Source organism: Tupaia chinensis, unplaced genomic scaffold, assembly GCF_000334495.1.
Source record: "Tupaia chinensis unplaced genomic scaffold, TupChi_1.0 Scaffold140400_1, whole genome shotgun sequence".
NCBI lineage: Eukaryota > Metazoa > Chordata > Mammalia > Scandentia > Tupaiidae > Tupaia > Tupaia belangeri.
Genome location: NW_006200277.1, coordinates 552,815 through 559,535, shown reverse-complemented (window position 1 = coordinate 559,535; position 6,721 = coordinate 552,815). Strand labels below are relative to the sequence as shown.

At 51.4% G+C, this 6,721-nt stretch overlaps 1 protein-coding gene across 1 annotated transcript in view; it reads right to left on the bottom strand.

Moving 5' to 3' along the window:
- KCNMB2 (potassium calcium-activated channel subfamily M regulatory beta subunit 2) overlaps positions 1 to 6,721 on the bottom strand; it is a 177,047-nt gene that overhangs the window by 16,327 nt on the left and 153,999 nt on the right. The gene's annotated exons all lie outside the window — the stretch shown is intronic.

Here is a 6,721-nt window from a genome sequence, read left to right as displayed (position 1 = left end):
AATGGTTTTTTTTGACAAATGGGCTCGCGGCAGTCTGGCCACCACTGTACGAGCCTCCCTTGAAATGGACCGTAAGTGGCTCAGCGGCAGGTAAAGGGTCAGAGCTGTATTTGTAAGGTGAACGCGGCCTAGAAACCTGCTGGGGCGTGGCTTGAACTGAGTGGTGCTGATTAAGGAAGACTACCAGGCAGGACGTGCAAGGGGGCGCCTGGGCGGGGAGGCAGCCGCTTAGACAGGCAGGGGCGGGGACGAAGGTCTCGCATGTCGTCCTGTGTCAGAGGACACGCTGGAGGACTTGGGCAAGAACGTGATTACATCTGTGCTGCAGGAAGGTCACTCGTGGGAGCGTGTCGGTTGTTCAGGAAGCTTCCATCTGGAGGTGGAGGTGGGTCTGACGCGCTCCCAATGTTCCACGCATTAGGTAAGGACGGTGAAGAGGAGTGGCGGAGGGGAGGAGATTTACACCTGGGCATCCCGTGTTCCGCACTGACGAGGAACGTTGTGGGTTTAAGGAAGCTCTTGAGGAGTCGGAGAGAGAGAGGGCAGCTCGGGCGTTAGAACAACGGCCCACGGGGAGGGTCAGCAGAGGATCCGAGCCCGGCGGGGAAGAGAGGGCACCTGGCGGGTACAGGAAGGGGAGGCCCGGAAGGTGTAAATTAGAAGTGAAGACTTAAGTGTATGTGAAATTATTTGGCTGAGGGCTCTGCGGTAATTTATACATAATGTTTAGCATGTTGAATATTAATACATAGGCCTCTCTGGCCTAATAACAGATCACACTCGTCTTCATGGAATCAGCCCCGTGCATTTGTGGGGCTCACAGAGCATGCTCCTCCCATGTGGGCCAGAAATGGCTCCAGTAGTGGAGGCAGTGAGACTGTGAGGCTGAAAGGTCAATTGAAACTGAAGAGATCAGGAAGCCGTGGCTGGAACGGGCTTCTCCCTTCTCTCTGCCTAGCAGTGTCCACTGGACTCCACTACCAGTGACTTTAGTAACCCTTCTAAAATACCAACGTTTTAGGCACTGAGAGCTCTAGTTTCCAGACTGCAAGGAAAAGTGGCCTTCTGTGAAGTCCTGGGAGGGCAGACCTGTGGGCAGTGAATGGCCAAGAGCCTCCAGGCCGGAGTGGGCAGGGCAGCCAAGCACCTCTGCCCAGGACACGGCAGCCTGGTATCGCACACGCAGGGCGGGCACGGTGCCGATAAACAGGCGTCGTTTGTTTCTGTCCAGCAGAGCCGCCCCTTTCTGAGAGGTAGTATTTGCGTGTGTGTATATCCTCATCTTCTTTTTATCTTTAAGAGAGATTTTATTTTGCCCTAGGGCGTGTGCACATGCTAGAAAGACAGACAGACAGCGAGCAGGAGTCACTGCCAAGGATGGCCACGCCGCAACCCTCCTCCATTCTCCTTGCGGGATTTTGGGTACACACGCACACGCCTGGCATGAATTTTAAGCTGATGTGTCTGGGACTCGAACTGCAGACGACTCCATGGGAGCCCAGTGACGTGAGCATTATGCCATCTGCTAACCTGAGTTATTTCCTTTTAGTCCTGCTTTTAACCTCCCAGAGCAAACACCTTCCCAATTATGTCTCTAATGTTTTAATTCTTACCTACTTCTACTATATTTATTAGCATATTAAAATTTATAAAAGGCTGTAGTGCAAAATACAGAAGAAAGCAGGACACACTGAATGGCTCAGGTAAATTGGTATAGTCTCGTAACCTAAAGAGACTTTGAGAGGCATTGCCTGGCCATCCAGCAGAGTGGAGGTGAAGGTGCCTGGACCCCACCCTGACTGCATGGCTCCCGTTCTGGACCTGGTGGCTTGAGAAGCATGCCGTGTGTATGTGTGCGCGTGCGCATGTGTGCGTGTGTGTGCGCACACATGTGTGTGCGTGTGTATGCATGTGTGTGTGTTTCCCCATAGCCGCAGATGAGGGAGAAATGAAGGGACTGTAGCGTCACTGTCCAGACTGGGGATACTTTCTCACTTGCTCTCTATCTCTCTGTCTCTCTCGAGTGAGTGCACATGCCCCTGACAGTTTTTTTTTTAAGGAAGCACTGCCTTTATGTCGCCCGCGTTGTTTGGCTCTAGGGCGATAGCGGTAGAAATGAACGACAAAGTAGCTAGAGCGCTGTCTGTAGAAACAGGAAGAGCCAGCTTCCTCATGTCTGCCCCTCCCTGCTGCCACTCCCTCGTGGCTCACAGGGTGCTGTCTGCCAGGAACGAGGGGGTGCTGAGAATCCAGTGATCCGAAAACTCTAGAGCGGCTGACAGATGGGCCCAGTGCGGCAGACAGGCGGAAACGCGTGGACACGGTGTTCATGTCAGACAAGGGCAAGCCGGAGATCAGTGTGAGGGCACCCACGTAGGAAGTGGGGAAGGGCCAGGTGGTGACTTGGGGTAACACGCTGGCCCACATGAGAAAGCACCTGAGTTTGCATCTGGGAGCCCCTGAGCATGGCAGGCGTGTGCGTGCCCGTGACCCGGGACCCCCGAGCGTGGCAGGTGTGCGTGCCGGTGACCCAGGAACTCCCGAGCATGCCAGGCGTGTGCGTGTGCCCGCGCCCCGGGCCACCAACACTAAACTGGGTCTGGGCGTGAACCTGTCTGGGTGGCTGCCTCTCCCTTCCTCTCTCATGAAAGAAAGAAAGAAACTTATGAATTTTTTTCAAACTAAAAAAAACCATAAATGTAAAAATTTAGAAACAAATTAGGTCACTAAACCCAGCAATACATAAAAATGAAAATATATCATGATCAGGTTGGGGCTATTCCAGGGATAGAATGTGGGCCATCGTTTGACCACCTGTTAATGTAAAATGTTATATAGACTTGTTAAAGGATTATAGCATATGAGGACTAATAAACGCAGAGAAAAGTATTTAATAAAACGTAACATCCATTTGTGATGAAAATGTATCAAATCAGAAAACAGGAATACACTTAGCACAAAGAAAATTCCTGTAGTAAACTTAATACTTAATGATGAAATGTTGAAATAATTAACTTTCTGGGCAGCAACAAAGCAAATATATTCGCTATTACCTAAATCAAAAATTATTAAACGGATGAAAAATAAGGAAGAAACAAAAATCCAATTTACCATTAGGAAGGAAGTTTCTACTCTATAGGTAAACTATTAGTAAGAAAAGTTAGCATAGTCGTTGAAACAAAAATTGATATATAATGGTCAGTTGCCTTTCTATATAGCAGGAAAAATAGAAAGCACAATTTAAACATTATAGAGAGTACTTAGAAATAAATCTAATAGACGATATGTTTTCTTGGAGAAATAATAAAATGTTATTAGGAGATGTTAGAGAAGACAAATCAATGTAGAGAATAATTGTATTTATTCAAAGAAAGACACTGTGGCATAAAGATGTCACAAATTAATTAAGAGGTGTCGCAAAAGTCCAGTAAAAATCCCGAGTGTGTTTAGCTGGGCGTGACTTGATGGGCTGGGTCTCAAATGACGTGGAGGCGAGACGCTGGACACTCGCACGTGCCCTCCCATTACAGAGGAGCAGCGTGGTGACTCGTCCATCAGTTCGCGGAGCTGGGGGAGCTGGGGTCTACGGAGGAAAACGGGGGCTCACTTCACACTGCCCAGAGCCGGTTCCCGACGACTGGCGGACAATCGCGAATGGCAAACTACAAACCATTCGGAAAACCATTCGGGAGAATGCTTTTCTTGAAGCTGGAGCAGGAAGAGATTTCAAAATGTTCAAAAAAGTGCTTGTTCAGAACACATTAAAATTAAGACATATGTTCCTCCAAAGACATAAGGAAAGTGAGAGGACAAGCCACGAACCACGGGAGCACCTGCCTCGGACAGCGGTCGGGGTCAAGGCACACTTACAAAGAAGTCGAGGAATCAGCGAGGGAGAGAGCAACATGCTGGGGAAAAGGGGCCAAATATTTAAACAGTCCTGCCACACAAAGGACTAAGGACAAGTCCTGATCTCATTACTAATCTGGAAAAGGAGAATTAAAATCATAATCCCCTCTGGATTAGCGAAGGTTCAGTCAGAACTGGAGGTGGGGCTGGGCTCGCACAGCTGCGCAGAGGGCCGGTGCTGCCTGGCCTGGCGAGGGCGAGGGTTTATGCTCGGACCGGCGTCTTCCACGGAGGGTGGGCCTGTGCGAGTCTGCAGTGTGCACACGGGACGCTCGCTACCACGGCCTTCGGTCTCCACCGGACGGTGGACTGACAGGAAGCAGCCGGGCTCCGTGACGGCGTGCCGAGCCAGAGAGGTGACCGCGCCACTCAGGGCGGCACTGCCGAGCCACGGCTCAGCAGCATGTGGCCGAAGAAAGCAAGGTGCAGAATAATGCTCTGGCATGGCTCTCTGGCGGAAAGTCTCCACGTACTCAGGAGTGGGGGTTAAACCGTTCAAGGATTCCAGCGTGAAGAACGTGTGAAAGAAGCGAGGGGTGATGAGCGGGAGATTTGCAATGGAGCTATCTCTGCGTGGGGACTGGACAGAGCAGGACGGCGTTCGGGCCGCATCCTTGAGGGCTGCAAAAATGATCGTGTTTTTAAAGCTGATAAAAATGCAGGTGTCCGGAGCTCATGGTCTCATTCTGTGTGCACTAACATATGTGATAAATGCTCCTTTACATCAGGTAACTAATAAAAGCAGAGCAGAGAATGTTCGATAAACAGCCCGTAACGACTGTAGCTCAATAACCTTCCTCTTCCTTGATTTCTAAGTGATTATTACTGCTGGGGTTTTATTTGCCATCTGCAATTTAGAGATTAAAGTAGAGAAGTTTGTTCAGAAAAGAAAAACCATTCCAACATATTGCTGGGCTTGTGGAGTGAGGATGAGAACATAAATTGTGCATAGTTTTACGACTAGTTTATCTGATTACGGCAGATAATCACAAAGAGGACTGACTTTGAATGAAAAGAACGGAAAAAATAGCTTTGTCTCCAACGTCTCCTGAGCAGTCAAGGTTGGTTTTAGAGACCTCAGTGAATGCTGCGTCCCACCAGCTCTCTCCGGCTTAGAGCTGGCTTCTTGCTGTTCTCCCTTTTCAGGAACCCCAGAAAATCCAACATCCACCAGTTCAGCTCTGGCTTCAGGAGGAGTGTGGGGTGGAGCCGCCCGGCCGGGTCAGGTCGCTGAGGAGCACAGCTGGGGAAGCAGGGTACGTGCCGGCTCTGCAGGGCAGCGACCTGAGGGGGGCGGTCACCAGCATTCCGGGGCAGTGCTCGCAGACCATCGGCTGACTTCTCTGAGCAGTGACCTCGAGGGCCTCAGTGGTCTAGATTCATTGCCAGCCATCGCTGTCTTTGCTGTCACCGCAAATGCTGCCAACAGCTCCTCAGGGAGAGCGAGGCCTGCTCAGGAAGCTCTGAACCCCGCGTCTGACCTTCCGAGTTTGTAAACGAAGCCGTCAAGAAGGGATGCAGACGAATGCCCCGCCGTTACGTGGGGCTGCTGGTGGCGCGGCGGGGTCTGCCGCGTGTTTGCCGGTGTCTTTAATCTGCTCCTGCCGCTTCTGCTTCCTTTAACTTTATAGACCAGGACAGGCAGGCTGATTCCGTAAGCGCTGGCACCCCATCCCATGAGTAAAGCTTGCAGGAAAGGAACTTTTGTTCCACATTTAAATTGTTTTAAATCTCATAGTGGCTGAAATCATATTTTAAAAATAAAGTATAACTTTCATTTCACAGAATCTTAACGCAGAATATAAAGCCAATCATTTCCTCTTTAACTCCGTAAATGTTGCCGATACAATATAGCCACCTGTTTATTATCCCCTTGGATATGTAACGTTCAGCTCTTTTTAACAAAATCTCCCCTCACTGGCTTGGCGGTCACCACTGCTCCAAACGCCTCACGTTTCACGAGAACTGAGTGGCGTGGGCATGGGGCCATGCTCTGCCAGGTCAGATAATGTTACGTCGAAGCACTTAAACATGGCACGTGGTATGTTTCCTTCTTTATTTACCAGATTTTCTGTTGTGAATAGTGAAGTGACGTCCCCGTTTTTGCCGTAATATATAATTATTGTGAAGAACAACTTTGCTTTTGGAATTTTTAAAAGGATTTATCTGTAGAGCATTCAGGTTGTAGAGGACAAGAAAAGTCCTGGCTCCAAACGCAACACCCAGGTAACTTCCGGGCCCACCTGTCTCCTCCCCGATCTGGCCGACCCTGTGTGGCGTGCCACTCGCTCACACGGCGATGCAGTCAGCTGAGCGTGAGCACTTCGCCCGAGGACTTGGCCAGAGCGAGAGAGGGGAGGAGGCCGGGAAGTGGAGACGGGGGACCTGGCTGCAACCGTGGCCTCCACGTCCTAAGCCCGAGGCAGAGGGCTGGGCTGCGGCTGAAGCGGCCACTTGGTCACCTGCAGCCCGTCAGCTGAGTCTGCCCCGGCTGTTCTTATCCCCATGTCTCCCCTCCTCCCCGGGCGGTTCTTTCAAGGCCTTTACGAGCTCCGTGGGTTCCCCCTCCTTGTGGCCTCTCAGTGTCTGCGTTCCTTCCCTGCCACGGTCCAGTGCCCAGAAATGCGGCTGCACCTGCGTGGCTGGCCCTTGCTGAGCGCCGCTGCTGTGCCCGGGCAGCGAAGGGCGCAGGGCGGTGGGCCGTGGTCGGCAGGTGCAGAGTTCGGGGCGGTGGGCCGTGGTCGGCAGGGGCAGAAGCCGTTAGGGCCAAGCTCGGGGTGGAGCTGCCGCGAAGGGGGCGTGCACAGCGGGG